The sequence below is a fragment of the Molossus molossus genome, unplaced genomic scaffold (genome assembly GCF_014108415.1).
Source record: "Molossus molossus isolate mMolMol1 unplaced genomic scaffold, mMolMol1.p scaffold_m16_p_10, whole genome shotgun sequence".
Classification (NCBI taxonomy): domain Eukaryota; kingdom Metazoa; phylum Chordata; class Mammalia; order Chiroptera; family Molossidae; genus Molossus; species Molossus molossus.
In genome coordinates, this window is record NW_023425345.1 from 77,398,495 (window position 1) to 77,421,353 (window position 22,859).

Here is a 22,859-nt window from a genome sequence, read left to right on the forward strand (position 1 = left end):
GATTTCTCAGCCATTTTCCCTGATGCCACATTATTGTTTGAATATGTGTACATCATGTGTCAGATAGTTTTCATCATATACTTTTTTAATAAAGTAATTTTTTTTTATCCTCACCCATGGACATTTTTCAATATTTTGTTCAGATATATCGAGTGGGAGGGAGAGAGAGAGAGAAACATTGACACATCGAGTGGTTGCCACCCACACAACCCAACCAGGGCTGGGGACAAACTGCAACTGAGGTACGTGCCCTTAGCGGGAACCAAACCCAGGTCTCTCTGGACCTCAGGCTGATGCTCCAACCGCTGAGCCAAACCGGCCTGGGCTAATAAAGTAATTTTTTTGAAACTGCCTCCCCCCTTCTCCATTTTACACCTTCTTAATTCTTCCTAGACCCTCCCCTGCTTCTGTGTTCCACAAAGGATGAAGAAAGGAATACAAAGAACATTTTATCTCCTTTCATAAATTAATTTTATGGAACCTGAAAAAGTTTGAATTTCTGTTCAGTTAGAAATATGTCATGTGACTGTCTAGTGACACTTACTGGTGGTATGTGAGATTGCAGACTAGTTCTATTAAACATTGTAAATACTTAAACAAAAAGAAGAGAGTTACTTCCAGAGATTCTTTTTTTTTTTTTCAATCCTCACCCAGGGATATTTTTCCATTTATCTTCAGATAGAGTGGGAGGGAAAGAGAGGGAGAGGGAGAGAGAGAGAGAGAGAAAGAGAGAAACATCGACGTGAGAAAGACACATCAATTGGTTGCTTCCCACATGACCCGGACCAGGGCCGGGGACTTAACTGCAACCGAGGTACATGCTCTTGATGGGAATCGAACCCACGACTCTTTGGTCCACAGGCTGATGCTCTAACTGCTGAGCAAAACCAGCCAGGGCAAGTTCCAGAGATTCTTAAGAATTGGAATTTGAATGGTGGATGAAATGGTGGTGGTGACAAGGAATGGGTAGAAGGACGATTTCAAATTCCAGTAAATGCTGAAAATTTCAGAAAAGACTAAAAAAGCATTGTTTTCTGAAGTATTTAGCATTATAGGGTGTATTTCCTTCCTTGTCAAAGTTTTCAGCTTAGTTGTTGACTGCATGTTTTTCCCCTGCTGGTTTATACTTTATTTTTTTTACAATAGAAGCCACTTGGGAAAATAGGGTAAATTCGTTTCACTTTTCAGACAGCTTTATGGGAATACATATCTAAACTTGATCCCTCCAAATTTTTGTGTGAAATTTTTTAAAAATGTTATTGGTTTATTATTTATTTTCATTATTATTATTTTTAGAGAGAGAGGAAAGGAGAAGGAGAGGTATAAACATCGATGAGAGAGAAGCATCAATGGGCTGCCTCATGCACAATCCCAATTGAGCCCACAACCTGGACATGTGCCCTGACCAGGAATCGAACCAGTGACATTTAGGTCCATGGAATGATGCTCAACCAACCAAGCCACTCTGGCCAGGCTGTGTGAATTTATTGATAAAGAGTATTTTTTTTTATATATATACTTTTTATTTATTGATTTTAGAAAGGAAGGGAGAAGGAGAGAGAGACAGAAACATTGACGAGAGAGAACAGTGATTGGCTGCCTCCTGCATGCCCCCAACTGGGGATCGGGCCCACAACCCGGGCATGTGCCCTGACCAGGAATCAACCCGGCAACCTCTTGGTGCATGGGTTGACGCTACACCAGCCAGGCTATTGATAACAGTATTTAATGTGACTCCCATAACTGATACTGGATACCTTTTTCACATTTTTCCTTTACATTAAAAATCTGCATTTTTGGTGCAAAGATTTCTTTTTCTCATACTTACATTTATTTTTCTTATTGTTTAAGCTGTTGAGTGCCTATAACCCCTCTTATATGTTGTGTACCTAAAACCACCCACACAAGGATGATAAAAATAAATACATGGGAAAACCATCTCTTAAGCTCTCGAAGAAGAACGATCTAAATAGTGTTTCTTCAGGCTGTCTCATCAGAAAAGAGTAGTTTTCACTGAAATTTGAGAGCTCCCAGAAGGGTTTTATGTTTGTTTCTTTGTTTTTGTTTTGCATTTTGGACTAGAGGTAGGAAATCAGTAGGTACTTTTTACTTTGGTTCCTTCTTATATTTGTTGGGTTCTGTTTACCATAAGCCTTTTTATTCCCCTACATCTTCCCATTTCTGAATTGTTTGTTGGTATTTTGGTTATTAGAATTAATTATGAACTCTGGCATAGCTCCTGAAGACTTTTTTTTCCCTTAGTGAGTGGGAAACTCAGGGAAACTGCTGCCTTCTTTTAGAAGTTACTTGTTTCATAGTGAAAAGGATACAAAGCTATAACTTAAGGCTTTGAAGATAGCCTGATTCTTTTACCTTCTTGCATGTTAAAACTTGATGGTCAGGTGAGATTGTAGTTCTTTAGTTATATTTTAGTCTTCTTCCAAGTGTGTTCCAATATCTGGTAACAAATAACTATAGAGTGGGATCCCTGCAAGATTTACTGTTATATGAAATAGTGAAAATCTGGCAGAGAAGATAAATTTGGTATAGTGAGCTACCCTTGGCCTGTCATCCAACTTCCTTATATCCCTTGAAAATGGTTTCATTCTGGAGCCACCTTGAGGCCTTCAAGCTATTTATAGTCCACTGTCATTGATTAAAATTCTTTATTCCAGAAATAGTAGAATAATAAAAAGGCCAATGTAAGTCCCAGGAAGGGTAATAAAGACTGTGATAATTTTTGCTAGGCAAGGTTTAGAACTTAATCCTATAGAAATCTCGAAAATCAGTGGCTTCTACCAGTTAGAGAAAGAAAGAATGAAAGCAAATGATAATTCAAGAGACTGATTCTTAAAAACCAACCACAGTCAGGGCCAGTGTACTTCAGTGGTTAGAGCATCAGTCTGCTCACCAAAAGGGTCCAGGGTTTGATTCCCAGTCTAGGGCATGTACCTAGGTTGTAGGTTCTATTCCCTGGCTCTGGTCCCGGTGTATGTGTTAGGTAGCTAATTGATGTGTCTCTCTCACATCGATGTTTCTCTCTTCTCTTGCCCCCTGCCCCCCTTTTCCCTCCCTTCTACTCTCTAAAAATCAATAGAAAACATATCCTTGGGTGAGGATTAACAAAAACTATAGGAATCTTGCATCATTTCCATGTCTGTTGCCTGCCTAGGCTTTACCCCATGTACGCTGAAACTCAGAAAATGTCTTATGCTTTAATATTAAATTAGGAAGGTGAAAGGAAAATTCACCTAAAATAGACTAGTGGATTATGCTCTCCACCATATAATCAAAACCACCGGGCTTTCAATGGATACGTAAACATGTTTTGGTTGCTAGGTCTTTAATGGCTGTTATTTTTGGATTCTGTTCATGATCCACTTCCCAACAGTAAGTCTGATGCGACACAGCTGAGTTCTAAATATGCTGCCTGTACTTTTTTTTTTTTAAGATGGCTGCTAAATGTTGTGTTCTCTGCATTCTTATTTGAAAAAACAGGTGATATGGTTTTTTGAGCCCTCTCATCCTTTTTCTCCTATTGAGACTCTGTTTCTCTTGAGGACTCATCACCTTCATGAAGAGGAATTCAGGGAAAGCAATATTCTGGCTATATATCTCTCTGTGGAATGTGGCAGCAGTAGTAGTTAATAGAGTTCCCTCCAGAGAATGGGTTAGTGTTGTTAAGGCAATAGTGCCCCAGATTCCTTATGGCAAAGGGCTGGTTGAATTTGAGTTGTATGGGTTTTTGATGGTTATAAGATAGCATGTACAGGGTGGGATAAAAGTAGGTTTACAGATGTTTGTATGGAAAATAATACAATAATTAATTATAATACAAGAATAACCTCTGTATTTTATATACTCACAACTGTAAACCTACTTTTGCCCACCCTGTATTTTAAAACATTGTAACTATAAAATGGGTTTGCCTGTGTGTTAATGTTAAAATAATAGAAATACAGTTTGTGGCTGAATCTAGCAAATTTTGTAAGGTTTTAATGCTTTAGGGACACTTTTACTTGAAGGTGGATTATAAAGTTGTTCTATTATATGTGGAAGTAGGAAAAATTACTATTTATCTGTCAGTAAACTTGAATTTGAGATGTTATTTCATGAAAATGCAGTTAGATAACTTACCTTTTGGATGTTTTTTGTCTGGTTTTTATAATTAGGAGTCAACCAAGTCCATATTTCTATACTTCCTCTAAAGCTTAGACACTGGTTGCAGTACAAATTATTCATAGTCCTGATTACCATAATCAAGTCATTGAGCAGAAGTTGGTCATATAAGCTTATTACTTAAAATGTCTATTTTTTTAAGAACAGGAACACATGTCCTATGAAGAGATAATACTTAATGGATAGTTAGTATCATCCCATTATTAGACATTGAGAAAGGTTTCTGTCCTAACTACTCTGTATCAACTCTGCCCTTTTAAGGAAAAATCTTTTTTATTGTTTCTCTGTCCAGTGTGACCCTGAGGGGCTGTTACTCTTTTTTTCCCCTCTGAGGATATCTACTACTAGATCTTTTCTTCTTCCAGAGGACATTTAGGTACAAGTTGGGGTTCTGTTCATACCCTTCAGAGACCTGAAACATATAACTCAGTCTTAGAACTCCAGGGCCTGTTTTCCCTTTCTAAGGCCAAGAATAGCAGTAGAGCCCCAGTTGTGGTGGGGTTGAGGGCAGCTTCTTGTACCTCCTTATCTTGTCATATAGTAGGAATAATGTTTATGATGCTGTAGTCCTGGCTTTACTTGGCATTTAACCAACCTCCAATGCTGTTTATTGCTTCGTATCCTCTGCCTCCATGAACATTATCCCTTAAATCTCAATTGCCTTGTAATATATGAGGCAACAAATAGCTTCTATGATTGGTTAAATGCTGGCATGCTACAAAGGTATATGTTTTATTGCCTATATAACACAAATCTATAGAGATTATTCCTGTTATCCCAGCCTTCCCATTAAATGGACCATACTGATACTATGGGACTCAGGATTTTTAATTCTATCCCTTTGGCAAGTTTCCCTATTACCTGGCATTAACACAAAAGAAAAGCAAGGAAGAATAGGTTGGTGCTGATTACTGATATTTTATGTTAAGGGAACATTGTGAATTGGAGAATAGCAAGGAAAGAAATGGCTGTAGTAGGTAAATGCCATTTGTGGTGTTATATGCTGTCTTTACATGCTTCGACAGGTGAGGGCAATTTCAGACAAACAAATAAGCCTTTTTTCCTTACCCCCTGCCAAGAGTTTCAAAAAAATTTAAATTTTTATTTAATAATTCATATTTTATTCAATAATTCATCCAGTTCCCATCTGGTAAGAGTGCCTGCATGCTGTCAGGCAGCTGAAAATACACTGCATTATACACAATTAGACCAAATGCAAACCTTGTTTTTTATAATAATATGTTGATTTTGCAGTAACTTTTAGTTCACTCTGAATATGCTGCAGCTTTATGTAACCCTATGAATGGAAGTAGACCACTGTTATGCATTGTGTAGATAAAATTGGGTCTGGGTTAAAAAAAAAAAAAAAAAAAAAATGTAGAGCCCTGGCTGGTTTGGCTCAGCAGTTGAAGTGTCGGCCTGCGGACCAGAGAGTCCCAGGTTTGGTTCTCTCTAGGGGCACGTACCAAAAAAACCCCAAAAAACAAAACAACAACAACAACAAAATGGTTTTAAGAACAAGGAATTAATCCAAGTTTTAAACATCAGATCTGGTACTCTTGACACTTGTCCTTAGAAATATGTGAGTGATTATTTTAGTTTTTCATGTTATATTTATTATTATGTTACTAAAAACATAGTAGATTAAAAGCATCCTTGCTCCAGTCTGCCCCCTCCCCGCCAAAAGCTGTATATACCTAATTGGAGCTATACCCAAAAATTAAGGTAAAAATTTTCATTTATTCACTCTTGTTTTTCTTGGGTATGACTTAATATTTGGAATGGGAGCCCAGAAATTGTTCTCAGAGCATTGCTGTTAGGGAAAAAAATCCTGTATGTTTGTATCTCAGTTATTCCTAAATTAGAAGGATACTTTCCTGGTCCCTATTACAAACTGCTGAATTTATAAAGTATCTTCTATATCTGAGAGCCTGTCCTTTATTAATCCCTCATTTGCCACTCCTGCAAAACCACATATAGGTAGGTTGTTGACTTAACAAGATATTGTCACCATTGTATAGAATTCTTTATTCTTTTATCACATATTCCTCCAGCTAATTCGGCAGATAGAAGTATAGCCAGTGTGCTCCCTCTGGTTAGCGTGTTTCTTTAATGCAGATTGACTTGCTCAGCAGTCGCATTTTGTCTGAAGCCCTTGTTAGGGCCTACTCTGTATGTGGATACATAACACATCTGTGTGTACATCTACAGTGATGTATAAATAATAATAAGTAATCACCAGATGGCCTATAACTGCTCCTCTGGACCCGCTGGGTCTCTTGAAGCTGTTAGTAAAGTCTTCTGGCGTTTTGCTGGGGAAAACTTGTCATAGATTTATTTCTAAAAAAAAAATCAAACTCATAACTGGGTGTTTAGGACCAGATATTGCTCTCTGTGTTGTAAATATTTAACAGGCTTTGTACAATGACAAGTAAAAGCGCCATTACTAACCACACACAGTGGCTGTGGAGCTCTTCTTCCCTCCCGGCCATTTAGAAAGGAAACGAAATGCCAATAAATTGTGCATTATGAATAAGGTGCAAGAGATGCTCTCTGGAAGCTCTTTCATAGGAGAAGAAAGAGAGCTTACACATTCTGCTCAAAGGATGTAACTGAGCAAACTTAAGCCTTTTAACCATATGCCAGTGACTTAAATAAAATACAATGCCCCTTTAAAATTGGTCTTTATAATATAAGAGAAGCCTCTTGAGCTGGAGTTTGGTCAGAGTCAGGTTTTTATCTTAATTGAATCTTTACAACCAAATAATAAACCCCTTTGAAAGGGTTACTTGTATTAGTAAACACTTAGCTAAATTTTTAGACTTTTAGTTATGTCTAAAAATTTCACATATATTGTTTGACAGTGTTGTTTATAAAGCAAAACATCTTTATTCTTGCCCTCTTTTTATTCATTTTTTGTTAAAGTGGTTGTGTATTTTTTTGTTCCGGTTTTTTGCTTATAGTTTTCTGTGTTATATTTTGCTATTACTAACCCTTTTGCTTCATATCTGTTTCAGGGTATTTGGTTAGCATAGTAATGCATGTTTTAAAAAATAAAAATAGAAGTGATTACCTCTAAATTGTAGTGTTTTAAATCTTTGCTTTATCATAACAAAAAAAGGTTTTAAACAGAAATTAGATATCTTAACTTTCAAGTTCAGTTTTCTTTTGTTTTTTGAGGGTTGAATCTATTTAACCATAGAGAAACTGTGCTATAACTCTTAGCATATGGCTATTCCTTTTGAGTTTGGATGTATAGAAAGGTTTTTCTTTCAAAAGCTCATCTTGAAGAAATAACATACAAATTGTGAGAAAGAAATGCTGCTGTTAATGGATTTTTGTAGATAGGTTTCGCTTTTAAAATTTTCTCCAACAAAATTATCAGGTTAAGGATAAGATTTCAAGAAAGAAGGAATCACAGAAAAAAGATGGAAGTGTTGGGGTTTCTCTCTTTGTAATAGTGCCTTCGTGTTTTTACTTTAAAATTGCTTTGTGCAGTGAACTACGTAAGCATCCTAAGATTGTGCTTTGGTAAGAATCTGGACTGTTTGCAATTCTCGTGTGAACGTACATAGAGAATGAGGGTGAATTTTGTGAAATTAGCCCATTCTCCGTCTGGCACACCATGTGCCCTGTGTGGCTCCTGATTTCTGCTGGCAGATTGAAGAGCTGAACCAACTTCTGTTCTAATGTCTAAATAGTCAGCCATCATTCCAGTTTTTAAATCTTGTAGTTCACATCGATGATGTCAGATTTTGAGCAAACATACTTCTGTCTTTAGATCCCAGGTGGAATTTTTAGTTCCCTAGGTTGGGAGGAAAGAGTTCTCCCTTTTGCCTTTGAAACATTGGAGTAACTCTGCAGGAAAAGTCTACAGAATAAATCTGTAGCCTTGCCGTGTCCTTTGAATCATTGTAGAATGCTTGAGTGCTCTGTTTGGCATTCAGCAGATTGGCTGTCAGAATTGGAGTTCTGCTTATCAAAGACATGTCTCTCGAAGAGCCATTTATGTTATTCCAGAGAGAAGCATCCTGTGACAAAAGGAACACCTCCCTTTTCTTCCTAAGAGTCAGATCTTCTTTTGATACTGGGCAATTATCCCTTGATTTTCCTGAAAAATAATTCACTCTACCATAAAGATTGGCAACAGCACAGGTTGCAGACTTGGTTACAATGACAAATTGAATTTTTAGCCACAAGGAGGGGCATCAGGGTGACACTCTTAAGTATACTTTAGACTTAATGGTGGAGATATTTCTGCTGAGTATCTCAGTGTCCCTTATAAGCTTGGATTCTCTCTCTCTGAGGGAGATAACATTTGCTTTAGGTTTTGCACACCAGTCACTATAAAAATGCTGTGAGAATTGTATTTTTCTCTTTCCTTCACTTCCTCAAGCCTCTTTCCTTGTCTTTAGTTACTCTCCTCTGCAGTTTGAGATCAAGCACTGTAGTCTAATTTTTTATTTTTGCCTTGCTCTTGTATAGCTTGTCTTGGCTCTCATTAGTTATTGTACCTAGTGGAGATTATTAACCAGCATTTCCTGTAACTTAAAGAAGTAATAGGTTATTTTTATATTGGTTTTATATTTACGGGGGAAAATGAGTAGACAGTATAGAGTTCCCATATACATCCCTCTTTCCACCCCCCTACCACCATATCATTGTACTGTGGTACATTTGTTACAACTAATGAGCCAGTATTGATACATTATTATTAACTAAAGTTTACATTAGGGTTCACTATTTGTGTTGTACATTCTATAGGTTTTGACAAATACGTAATAACACGTATTCACCATTACAGTATGGTACAGAATAGTCTCACTGCCCTAAAAATTACCCATTTAACTCTCCCTTCCCTCTCCCCAACCCTTGGTAACCCCTGATCTTTTTATCTTCTCCATAATTAGAATAATACAGCCCTCTAATTATTTAAAGTTATGAGCAGATAACCATGTGATTGAGAATACCCGGAGAATTGGCCGGGGTGGGGAGGACAATTAGACATGTAAGGTCACAGCTCCACAGTCCCTCTAATAGGCCAATAATCTTTCCAGAGATTTAGGTGGCCATCCTTTCTTCTCTCTGAGGTTAAAAGATTTGGCTTTCTGCCCTGGCAGGTTTGGCTCATCAGTTAGAGTGTTGGCCCTCCAATGGAATGGTTGGTCACAGGTTCCATTCCCAGTCAAGGGCACATGCCTGGGTTGTGGGTTAGATCCTTGGCCCCAGCTGGGGTCGTGTGGGAGGCAACCAATCAATACGGCTCTCTCACATCAATGTTTGTCTCTCTCTCCCCCTCCTCCCTTCCATTCTTTCTAGAAATCAATGGTAAAATATCCTTGGGTGAGGATTAACAAAAAATAAATAAATAAAATATTTGGCTTGCCTAGTGACAGTTTTACTGTTTCCAGGTGTTTGAAGCAAGGACAGGAGGAACACAAAATTGGCTATATCTGGGGAGTCAGATATTGGCACTGGGCAAAGCAAGAGGAAGTGGAGCCCTTTTCCTTTGTTGAGGTTGAGGACAATAAAGTCTCTCTTCTCCCCTCCCATAGGCAGCCTAATATGGGATTGAAAAAAAAAAATCAGTGCAACTTAAAGATAAATAGGAAAGATTCCCTACCCAAAAATAAACACTTATACTTCTATATTAAATAAAAATTCATGTAAATTAATAAGTTATTTTAAAAGTATGGGAACACCCTAGCTGATATGGCTTCATTGGTTGAGCATCATCCTGTGCACCAGGTCACAGGTTCAATTCCCAGTCAGGGCGCACGTCTGAGTTTCAGACTCAGTTCCTGGTGGGGGTATGCAGGCAGCAGCCAACCAATGTTTCTCTCTCACATCAATGTTTCTCTCTCTCTCTCTCTCTCCTCCTCCCTTCCTCTTTCTCTAAAATCAATAAAAACATATTTTTATTTAAAAAAGTTCTTTTCCTTTATTTTTTAGATAGAGAGGAAGTGAGAGGGAGAGAGAGCTAGAAACATCAGTAATAGAGAATATCTATTTGCCACATCCTGGGCATGTGTCCTGACCAGGAATCAAACTGGCAACCTCTTGGTGCAGGGTCGACGCTCAACCACTGAGTCACATCGGCCGGACAATAAAAACATTTTTTTTAAAGTATGGGAGCTACACAGTGAGGCAGCTAAAATGAGGAGACAAAGAAACAGGTCCCAAATGAAAGAACAGAACAAAACTCTAGGAAAAAAAACTAAGCGAAATGGAGATAAGCAACCTAACAGATGCTGAGTTCAAAACACTGCTTATAAGGATGCTCAGTGAACTTAGTGAGAACCTCAGCAAACTTAGTGAGGGCCTCAAGAGCATAAAAAAGGACCAATCAGAAATGAAGGATGCACAGTCAGAAATGAAGGAAGCCCTAACTGAAATAAAGAATAATTTGCCCTGGCCGGTTTGGCTCAGCGGTTAGAGCGTAGGCCTGCAGTACAGAGAGGCCCGGGTTCGGTTCCTGCTAAGGGCACGTACCTCGGTTGCAGTTTGTCCCCGGCCCTGGTTGGTCGTGCGGGTGACGGCCACTCGATGTTTCTCCCTCTCTCTCTTCCTCTCTCTCCCTCCCGCTCTGTCTGAACAAAAAATGGAAAAATGTCCTCGGGTGAGGATAAAAAATTAAAAAATTAAAAAAAAAGAATAATTTACACAGATTCAATAGTAGAGTAGGTAAAGCCATGAAGCAAACCATGGATTTGGAATATAAGGAAGCAAAAAACACCCAATCAGAACAGTAAAAAGAAAAAAGAATCCAAAATAATGAGGATAGTGTAAGGAGCCTCTGGGACAACTTCAAGCATGCCAACATTCGCATCTTCAGGGTGCCAGAAGGAGAAGAGAGAGAACAAGAAATCAAAAACCTATTTGAAAAAATAATGGCAGAAAACTTCCCTAACTTGGTGAAGGAAACAGACATTCAAGCCCAGGGAGCACAGAGAGTCCCAAACAAGATGAACCCCAAGAGGCCCACACCAAGACACATCATCATCAAAATGCTAAAGATTCAAGACAAATAGAGAATCTTAAAAGCAGCAAGAGAAAAGCAGTTAGTTACCTACAAGGGAGTTCCCATAAGACTGTCAGCTGATTTCTCAAAAGAAACTTTGCAGGCCAGAAGGGAGTGGCAAGAAATATTCAGAATGATGAAAAGCAAGAACCTACAACCAACATGACTATCCTGCAAAGCTGTCATTTAGAATTAATGGCCATATAAAGAGTTTCCCAGACAAGAAAAAGTTAAAGGAGTTTATTACCACCAAACCGTTATTATATGAAATGTTGAAGGGTCTTTTTGAAGAAAAAGATAAAGTATATGAACAAACAAAAGGGTAATGAATACATATCTACCGACAATGGAATCTACAAACAAAATGAACAGGCAGAACAGAAACATTCTCATAGATACAGAGAACATTTTGTTGGTTGCCAGATGGGAGGGGAGTTGGGGGAATGGGTGAAAAAGGTGAAGGGATTAAGAAGAACAAATTGGTTGCTAGACTGACAAACCTCAAAGGGAAGGGGGATTGGGAGTGGGAAGAAATAAACCAAAGAACTTATATGCATATATGCATAACCAATGGACACAGATAACTGTGTGGGGAAAGGCAGGATGGGGGAGGGAGAGGGGAGGAGGGGGTCAACGGGGGAAAATGAGGAACATCTATAATACATTCAACAATAAAGATAAGTTTAAAAATAAATAAATAAAAGTATGGGAGCTATAATTTACTCTTTAGTATAAATTAGTTTACCCACAGATGTAATATAGGCTACATAAGGGAATGGAAGTTTTCATTTAGGGTTAGGAGATAATAGATGAGAAGTAGCTTAGGTGGAATGGCCCCAAAGCAAAGGAGATGTGGTAATTTATGAGCATGTCAAAAATAAACATTTACTTCTAAATTTTGTTTTGGGCTATCTAAATTTCCTTCTATAAGCTAGGTAAGAAGTATAAATCTTAACAAGAGCCTAAATAAACACTAGAAGCAACTTAATTCTCTTTGAATAGAAAGAGAGACATTTTCTTTTTTTCTTGCTCTGGAAAATTTAGATAGATAAAATATGGGGGAAGGAGAGTGACCTGATTTCTCTAGTTTTAGGATACAAGTTTCCTATTTACTTAGAATTCAAACTACCTTGGATATTGGGTAAAAATCTCTTTTCATAGGGATATTGACTCTATCTACTAGATTTGACTACGTATGAGAATCTTCCAGTTTTGGCCTCAATACTAATTTAATTTTCTTATTTATTGAACCTAACTGACTCTGAGGTAAAATGCACATTAGCCTAGGGAAGGCTCTATAGCATAATGTTCAAGATTAGCATAATTAGTGCAGACCAATAGCTCATGTATGCATACATATACATACAATTTAGAGGAAATGTTGTGTTTATATAATGTGCAGGAAAATTATATTTCACCCAGAGATCATATGGGGGATATGGGAGAGAACAAATTACAAAGAAAATTGTTTAACTTTATCAATGTAATAATAATAACAACAGCAATAGCAACACTAACAGAAGCTAACTGAGCTATTATCATGAACCATGGAAAAGTGCTTTACAGGTATAATTTAATCCTAGAAATTCCTTGGGGGAGGATATAATATTATCCACATTTTACAGATGAGAAAACTGAGGCTTGGGTTAAATAATTTGTACAAAGCCAGACAGACTCCAGCACTTTTAACTGGTTCCAACTGCTTCCTTATTCTTCTGTACATACATGTAAGTATATTTATCTAGCATAGGAAAAATAAATAAATAAGTAGTGTTCTTTTGGTAAATGGGACAAATGCAATCAGTTAAGAAAGTCCTGGCTATAGTTTGCTACTGATCTAGGTGTTTGGATGCCATACCAAAGAGAGCTGGATCAACTGCTGAACTCTGCATCCTCCACTGATAGGCTCAAAGAAGCACTGTGGTGTCATCTTTGTGAGTTCTAGACTGGGTTACTTCCTGATTCATATTTCCTTCTTCCTCATCTTAGTTTTATTCCTGTAATTTCCCAATGCAAAGGATAGGATCTGGGTATCGTCTTTGTGTAGTGCCATGTAGTAGTGTAGCTTTTTTTATAGTGGCTGCTGTACTAATTGGTAACAAGAGGAAATATAACTAATACTGAATTAGGGTATGATTTGAAGTACTTTAACAGTGTGATGAGATGTATATTCATTCTACTCAGTGATTGCTAGCTTATTTAGTCTCTGATGTTTTTGACATATGATAGATACATGGAGGGTCTTACTTGTTGAATAATAAAATTCTTCTCCACTCACATTTTACATCCTCTCCTTCTTTGACTTCATAGCACTGCCAAATATCTGCTCTTTACTTTTCCCTTACAAACTGGTGTGTTGCCCTGGCCGGTTTGGCTCAGTGGTTAAGAGTGTCAGCCCATGGACCAGAGAGTTGCGGGTTCGATTCTGGCCAAGGGCCATACCTCAGTTGCGGTTTGTCCCCAACCCTGGTCAGGGTCTTGTGGGAGGCAATCAATAGATGTGTCTCTCTCACATTGATGTTTCTCTCTCTCTCTCTCTCCCTCCCTCCCTCCCTCCCTCCCTCCCACTCTGTCTGGGAGGAAAAAAAAATAAAAGAACAAACTGGTGTGTTAATGCAGTGGACATTTAATTTATTATTGGAAGTGAAAATTTATGACTTTAATAAATACACAGAAATATTTATGTGAAATAACTTGTGATAAAAATATGTGGAAGTACACGTAAAGGATCAAAAGAGTTTGGAGTCTCATAGTTGATATTTATAGTAAAGGAATTCTTTGTATGTTTTGTCTGAAAGTCTTTATCTTTTGCTGGAAAGTTGCTTAAAATATATATATTCCTTCTTGCCTTGGCTGGTTTTGCTCAGCAGTAAGTGTATCAGCCCACAGACCAAAGTGTCTCAGGTTTGATTCCCAGTCAAGGGCATGTATCCAGGTTGCAGTTTCGGTCCCTGGCCCTGGTTGGGGTCGTGTGGGAGGCAACCAATTGATGTGTCTCTCTCACACTGATGTTTCTCTCTCTCTCCCTCCTTCCTTTTCACTCCATCAAAATTCAATGGAAAAATATCCTCCAGTGGGAATTAAAAAAAATATATATATATATATATGTATATGTATATATACATTTATATTTCTTCTTGATTCTGATAACGATTCATTGTATAACTGCAGAAAATATCTGACTATAGTCTTATCTTTTTTCTACCTCTGACCATAAAGTCATATTCTTGGCTTCAGAGCTGAGAATGCCTTATTGGGCAAGGTCACAAACTACTAAAATGATGGCTCTAGGTGTCCAAAGATCTCATTTGTTTCTTTACTGGATGCTTCAAACAGGCCAGTTAGTTGTGTGTATGCATATACTTCTGTGTGTGTGTGTGACTGTGTGTCCCCTGGCAAGAGTTCCTGTAAAACTACAAATGCAAAGGGAACAGGGGATTCAATGCAGCAGCCTATCAAATGTAGACTACAAACTTGGCTCCTATGAAGTTATGAGACAGTGTCAGCTCAATAGGATGGATGTCTTTTTTTTTTTTTAAAGACCTACATTTTAATGCTAAGCCTCAGCTACCTCCTTTTTCTGTTTCTCTTATCAAACTTGCTAACTGAAAAATAAATAAAAACTTTAATAGGCATCAATTATTTGAATCAAGTAAAGAGAGTTGCTGAGATAGTTTTAAAGATCTCAGTTGTATTATATAGGTGGAGTTAGCTGGATAACACTAGAGTGGGCAGATAGTATTACAGACATCTGCCACTTTGCTGAGCATCATTTTTTGACACAGTGGTAATCAGTGTGCATTAATTGTTTCACTGTATTATGTTAATAACTTCAGACATTTTACGTCAGTTTCGAGGTATTTCTTAGGACTAAGGGAGAAACTTGAAGTCCAGTTAGGCTATATATGGAGGGCACAACAAAAATTGTTACTCTAAAATGTTCAAGGGCCTACGTGTCTAAATATGTTTATAAGGCACTGTATTAGATTTTTTTTTTTTAATTCTCACCCGAGGACATTTTTCCATTTTTTGTTCAGATAAAGTGGGAGGGAGAGAGAGAGAGAAACATTGACATAATGGAACACATCGAGTGGCTGCCACCTGCACAACCCAACCAGGGCTGGGGACAAATCGCAACAGTGATATGTAGCGGGAACCGAACCCGGGTCTCTCTGGACTACAGGCCAACACTCTAACCGCTGAGTCAAACCGGCAAGGGCAAAATGTTCAAGGGCCTAGGTGTCTAAATATGTTTATAAGGCACTACATTAGATTTTTAAATTTTAGTTATTCACTCTTCAGTCTTGTCTTTTCTTCTAAGTATTACCTAGGTAATTGCAAAAGTGGAAAAGGGAGACTTTATTTCAGTACTCTTGTACTGTATATGCATTTGAAACTATAGCCAGATAGGGCTTGTACTTTTAGTCAGGCACATGTGACTTCTCAGAGGTGAGAGAGTAGTGTGCACATATGTAACAGCTCTTGGCAGAGCAGTGGTTTAAGGTTCGAACATATTGAACTTTGTTGGCTGTTCCCTTAGTCCTAAGGGAGGCATTTTGCTCCTCCACAGATAGTAATCAGCTTGTCAGAGTCGAATGGCTTTTTGTTTTTTCTTTATCTAGTAAAATGCAGTGGGCTAAGCCTTTCTGGGAAGCAATTTCTTCCTTACTGCATGAACAGAATGTCGTGGATGCTGTCTCTAAAACAAAGGGGAAGTGGTGATAGAAGAATCAACGACTGGGGCATAATTGGATTGGAGCTCTGTCAAAGAGACAATTCTTGCTTTGAAGCTGGACTTTCTCCTATGCTATGCTTCTCTGTCTTAACATTAACTTAATAAGCAATGAGTGCTCTACTTCATGCTTACTTTTTCAGTCTTTTTTTCTGAGCATTCTGTGAATATAACCATGCAACAAGTTATTTACTTTTACTTAATGGTTTTCAGTTCTTTAAAATATTTTTTGATTTTTTTTTTAGAGAGAGAGGAAGGGAGAGAGAGAGATAGAAACATTAATGTGAGAGAGAAACATTAATCTGCTGCCTCCTACACGCCCCTTACTGAGGATCAAGCCTGCAAATCCAGCATGAGCCCTGACTAGGAATTGAACCAGAACCTTTCAGTCCATGGGATGATGCTCAATCCACTGAGCCACACTGGCTAGGCATTTTCAATTTTTTAAGACTATTTTTTTAGAGCTGTTTTAGGTTCACAGCAAAACTGAGAGGAAGGTACAGAGATTCCTCATGTATGTATTCCTTACCCCCACACGTACATAGCCTTCTTCTGTTATCATTATCTCCCACCAGAGTGGTACATTCATTACAACCAGTTAAACTACACTAATAGATACATCACAGTCACCCAAAGTCCATAGTTTACCTTAGGATTTGTTTTTGGTATTGTACATTTGATGGCTTTGGACAAATGTATAATGATATGCATCTATTATTATATTATCATACAGAGTGTTTTAACTGCCCTCAAAATCCTCTGTGCTCCACCTGTTCACCCTAACTAACCCCCTCCCCCGGCAATCTACTGATCTTTTTACTGTCTCCATAGTTTTGCCTTTTCCAGAAAGCCACATAGTTGGAATGACACAGTAAATAGTCTTCACATTGGCATCTTTGACTTAGTACTCTGCATTTAGGGTTCTTCTGTGTCTTTGCATGGCTTAATAACTCTTTTTTCTTTTTTAGCACTGAATACTGTTTCATTGTCTGGATGTACCACAGTTTATCTGTTCACCTACTGAAGGATATTTTGGTTGCTTCCAAGTTTTGACACTTATGAATAAAGCTTCTGTAAATATCCACGTGCAGGTTTTTGTATGGACATAGTTTTCAACTCCTTGGATAAATACCAAAGAGAACAATTGCTAGATTGCATGGTAAGAGTATGTTTAGTTTGGTAAGAAACTGCCAAACTGTCCTCCAAAGTGGCTATATATATTTTCTATTCCCACCAGCAATAAATGAAAGTTCCTTTTGCATCACACCCTCTCAAGCATTTGATATCAGGGATCTGGACTGTGGCCATTTGAATAGGTATGTAGTGGCTATGTTGTTTTTGTTTTAATTTGCAGTTCCCTGATGACATATGATGTGGAGCATCTTTTCATATGCTTAGCTGCCATCTGTATATCTTCTTTGGTGAAGTCTGTTAAGGTCTTTGGCCTATTTTTTATTGGGTTTTTTGTTTTCCTATTGTTGAGTTTTAAGAGTTCTTTGTATATTTTTGTGAAAGATAAAAGCCATATGATCATACCAATAGACACTGAAAAAGCATTTGGCAAAATCCAGCACCCATTTCTGATAAAAAGGCTCAGCAAGTGGGAATAGATGGATTATATCTCAACATAATAAAGGCCATATATGAAAAACCTACAGCCAACATCATATTCAGTGGGAAAAAACAAATAGTATTTCTCTTAAGAACAGGAACAAGACAGGGATGCCCCCATTTGCCACCCTTATCTAACATAGTACTGGAAGTCTTAGCCACAGCAATTAGAAAAGAAGAAAAAATAAAAGGGATCCAAATTGAAAAGGAGGAAGTAAAACTCATTATTTGCCAGTGACATGAAATTGTATATAGAAAACCCTAAAGGCTCCATCAAAAACTCTACTAGATTTAATAAATTAATTTGGCAAAGTGCCCTGGCCGGTTTGGCTCAGCAGTTGGAGCGTCGGCCTGTGGTACACAGACACCCAGGTTCGGTTCCCGCTAAGGGCACGTACCTCAGTTGCAGTTTGTCCCCGGCCCTGGTTGGTCATGCGGGTGGCGGCCACTCTATGTGTCCCTTCACGTCGATGTTTCTCTCTCTCTCTCCCTCCTGCTCTATCTGAACAAAAAATGGGAAAATGTCCTCGGGTGAGGATAAAAAAAAAAAAAAAAAAAAAAAATTTGGCAAAGTAGCAGGATACAAAATTAACATCAGGAAATTGACAGCATTCTTATACACCCATAATGAACACTCAGAAAGGGAAACAAACAAGCAAAAATCTCATTTATCATTGCAACAACAAAAAAAGAATTACTTCAGAATAAACTTAACCAAGGAGGTAAAAGACCTATTCTCAGAAGACTATAGGACATTGAACAAAGAAATAGAGGAAGATATAAAAAAGTAAAAACATATACCATGTTCATGGATTGGAAAAATCAACATCATTAAAATGTCCATACTACCCAAAGCAATCTATAGATTCAATTCAATCCCTATTAAATTACCAACAGCATATTTCACAGATCTAGAACAAATACTCCAAAAGTTTATATGGAACCATAAAAGACCCCAAATAGCCACAGCAATTTTGAACAAAGTGGGAGGGATCACAATACCAGATATCAAGTTATACTACAAAGCCATCATAATCAAAACAGCCTGGTACCGGCACAAGAACAAACATACAGATCAATGGAACAGAACAGAGAACCCAGATATTGACCTAAGACAGTATGCACAATTAATATTTGACAAAGGAAGCAAGAGCATACAATGGAGAAAAGACAGTCTCTTCAATAAATGGTGCTGGGAAAATTGTGAAAAAAATGAAACTAGACCACCAACTTATACCATACACAAGAATAAACTCAAAATGGATAAAAGACTTAAATGTAACCTGTAAAACCATAAAATCCTAGAAGAAAATGTAGGCAGAAAAATCTCAGACATCCTATGTAGTGGAATTTTCAGTGGTACATCACCTAGGGCAAGAGAAACAAAGGAAAAAATTAATAAATGGAACTACATCAAACTCAAAAGTTTCTGCATGGCAAAAGAAACCAGCATCAAAATGAAAAGGGAACCCACTCTCTGGATGAACATATTTGCCAATGATACATCAGATAAGGGGTTAATATCCGAAATGTATAGAGTATTCATACAACTCAACAAAAGGAAGACAGTCCAATTTAAAAATAGGCTGAGCCCTGGCCAGTTTGGCTCAGCAGTTGGAGCGTCAGCCCAAGGTCCAAAGAGTCACGGGTTTGATTCCCATCAAGAACACATACCTTGGTTGCAGTTCAGTCCCTGGCCAGGTCATGCGGGAGGCAGCCAATCAATGTGTCTTTCTCACATCAATGTTTCCCTCTCTCTCTCTCTGCCTCTCCCCCTCTCACTCTATCTGAAGGTAAATGGGGAAAAAAATATCTTCAGATGAGGATTTTTTTTTTTATCCTCACCCGAGGACACTTTTACATTTTTTGTTCAGATAGAGTGGGAGGGAGGGAGGGAGAGAGAGGGAGAGGGAGAGGGAGGGGGAGAGAGAGAGAGAGAAACATCAACGTGAAAGGGACACACTGAGTGGCTGCCACCCACATGACCAACCAGGGCAGGGGACAAACTGCAACCAAGGTACGTGCCCTTGGCGGAAACCGAACCCAGGTCTCTCTGGACCACAGGCTGACACTCTGACCGCTGAGCCAAACCGGCCAAGGCCAGATGAGGATTTTTTTAAAAACAGGACCTGAATAGACACTTACCTAAACAGGACATACAAATAGCCAGGAGACATATGAAAAAATGCTCAACATCACTAATCATCAGAGAGATGCAAATTAAAATGTCTATGAGATAACACCTCACACATGCCAGAATGGTGGCCATAAACAAATCCTCAAACAACAAATGCTGGCGAGGATGTGGAGAAAAGGGTACTCTAGTACACTGTTAGTGGAAATGCAGACTGGTACAGCCACTATGAAAAACAGTCTGGTGCTTCCTCAAAAAATTAAAAATGGAACTGCCAATGGACCCAGTGATTCTACTTCTAGGAATATATCCTAAGAAGCCTGATACATCAATCAGAAACAATATATGCACCCCTGTGTTCTTAGAAGCGCTATTTATAATAGTTAAGATCTGGAAACAACCCAAGTGCCCATCAGTAAATGAGTGGATGAAAAAGTTGTGCTACATTTACACAATGGAATACTATGCAGCTGTAAGAAAGAGAGGTCTCTCACCCTTTGGGACAACATGGAGGGACCTGGAGAGTATTATGCTAAGCAAAATAAGCCAGTCAGAGAAAGACAAGTACACATGATCTCATTTATTTGTAGAACATAATGAACAAAATAAGCTGTCAACCAAAGAGATCCAGAATCATAGAAATAGGGAACAGACTGACAAACCTCAGAGGAATGGGGAGTTGGAGGGGTGGGGAGAATTTATATGCACAATCATTTGACATGGACACTAGGCTGGGGAAGGCAGGAGGGGGGTGGGAGCGGGAAGGAAGGGGTAAATGGGGACAAACGGGGGATATCTATAATACTTTCAACAATAAAGAAAAAAAAGAGTTCTTTGTATATTTTGGATAACAGTCCTTTGTCAGATGTATCTTTTGCAAATATTTTCTCTCAGAATGTGACTTTCCTTCTCATTCTCTTTACATTGTCTTTCACAGAGAAGTTTTTCATTTTAATGAACTCCAGCTTATCAATAATTGCTTTCATGGAATCACTGCCTTTGGTATTGTTTCTAAAAAGTCACTGCTGCCCTGGCCGGTTTGGCTCAGCAGTTAGAGCATCACCACGTTAACCAAAGGGTCTTGGGTTTGATTCCCAGTCAAGGGCATGTACCTGGGTTGCAGGTTCATCCCTAGCCCCAGTTGGGAGTCGTGTGGGAAGCAGCCAATCCATGTGTCTCTCTCACATCAATGTTTCTCTCTCTCTCTCCCCCCGCACCTCCATCCCTCTCTTCCTCCTTTCCCTTACACTCTTTCTAGAAATCAATGGAAAAAATGTCCTCAGGCGAGGATTAACAGCAACAACAAAAAAGTCACTGCCAAACCAAAGATTATCTAGGTTTTCTACTGTTATCTTCTAGTAGTTTTATAGTTTTACATTTTAAATTTATGTTTGTGATTCGTTTTGAATTAATTTTTGTGAAGGGTATAAGGTCTATATTAATATTTTGCATGTGGATGTTCACTTGTCCCAGCACTGTGTGTTGAAATATTGTCTTTGCTTATTTGTATTGCCTTTCCTCCTTTTAGAAGATACTTATGTGGGTCTATTTCTGGGCTCTCTATTCTGTCCATTAATATTTTTGTCTGTTGTTTCATCAATACTATCCTGTCTTGGTTACTGTAGCTTTATACTATATCTTTAAGTTGGATAGTGTCAGTCTGTCAACATTGTCTGTCAGTCCTTCAATATTGTGTTGGATATTCTGAGTCTTTTGCCTCTCCACATAAAGTTTAGGATTGTTTTATTAACACCCACACTATTACTTGCCGGGATTTTTATTGTGATCACATTGAATCAATAGATCAAGTTGGGGAAGAATGGATATTTTGACAATAAATATAAGTTTAGCTTTTTTATTTTGTTCATTAGAGTTTTGTAATTTTCTTCATATAGATCTTGTACATATTTTGTTAGATTTATACCTAAGTATTTCATTTTGGGGGGTGCTAATGTAAATGGTATTTTTTTTTTCCAAATCTTTATTGTTGGATGTAAAATGTATTACAGATGTTTCACATTTTTCCCCCATTGACCCCCTCCTCCCCACTCCCGCCCCCCTCCCACCTTTTCCCACACTATTGTCTGTGTCCATTGGTTATGCATGTAAGTTCTTTGGTTTATTTCTTCCCACCCCCCCAACCCCTTTCCATTTGAGGTTTGTCAGTCTAGCAATGAATTTGTGCTTCTTAATCCCTTCACCTTTTTCGCCCATTCCCCCAACCCCCCTCCCATCTGGCAACCAACAAAATGTTCTCTGTATCTATGAGAATGTTTCTGTTCTTCCTGTTCATTTTGTTTGTAGATTCCATTGTTGATAGATATGTATTCATTGCCATTTTGTTTGTTCATACATTTTATCTTTTTCTTCAAAAAGACCCTTCATCATTTCATATAATAACGGTTTGGTAGTGATGAACTCCTTTAACATTTTCTTGTCTGGGAAACTTTTTATATGTCCATCGATTCTAAATGACAGCTTTGCAGGATAGAGTAATTTTGGTTGTAGGTTCTTGGTTTTCATCACTCTGAATATTTCTTGCCACTCCCTTCTGGCCTGCAAAGTTTCTTTTGAGAAATCAGCTGACAGCCTGATGGAAACTCCCTTGTAGGTAACTAGCTGCCTTTCTCTTGCTGCTTTTAAGATTCTCTCTTTGTCTTGAACCTTTTGCATTTTGATGATGATGTGTCTCGGTGTGGGCCTCTTGGGGTTCATCTTGTTTGGGACTCTCTGTGCTTCCTGGACTTGTATGTCTGTTTCCTTCACCAAGTTAGGAAAGTTTTCTGCCATTATTGTTTCAAACAGGTTTTCGATTTCTTGATCTCTCTCTTCTCCTTCCGGCACCCCCAAGATGCGAATGTTGGCACGCTTGAAGTTGTCCCAGAGGCTCCTTACACTATCCTCATTTTTTTGGATTCTTTTTTCTTTTTGTTGTTCTGATTGGGGATTTTTTGCTTCCTTATATTCCAAGTCGATGGTTTGCTCCTTGGATTTACATACTCTATTATTGAAGCTGTGTAAATTATTCTTTATTTCAGTTAATGCCTCCTTCAATTCTAACAGTGTATCCATGATTTCTAACTGGTCCTTTTTTATGCTCTTGAGTCCCTCGCTAAGTTCATTGAGCATCCTTATAAGCAGTATTTTGAACTCAGTATCTGTTAGGTTGCTTATCTCCCTTT

The 22,859-nt window shown here is 38.2% G+C and overlaps 1 protein-coding gene across 4 annotated transcripts in view; it reads left to right on the plus strand.

The window, feature by feature from the left end:
- The window catches only part of LOC118623434 (cyclic AMP-dependent transcription factor ATF-7), a 113,798-nt gene that overhangs the window by 24,092 nt on the left and 66,847 nt on the right, over window positions 1-22,859 (plus strand). The window lies entirely within an intron of this gene.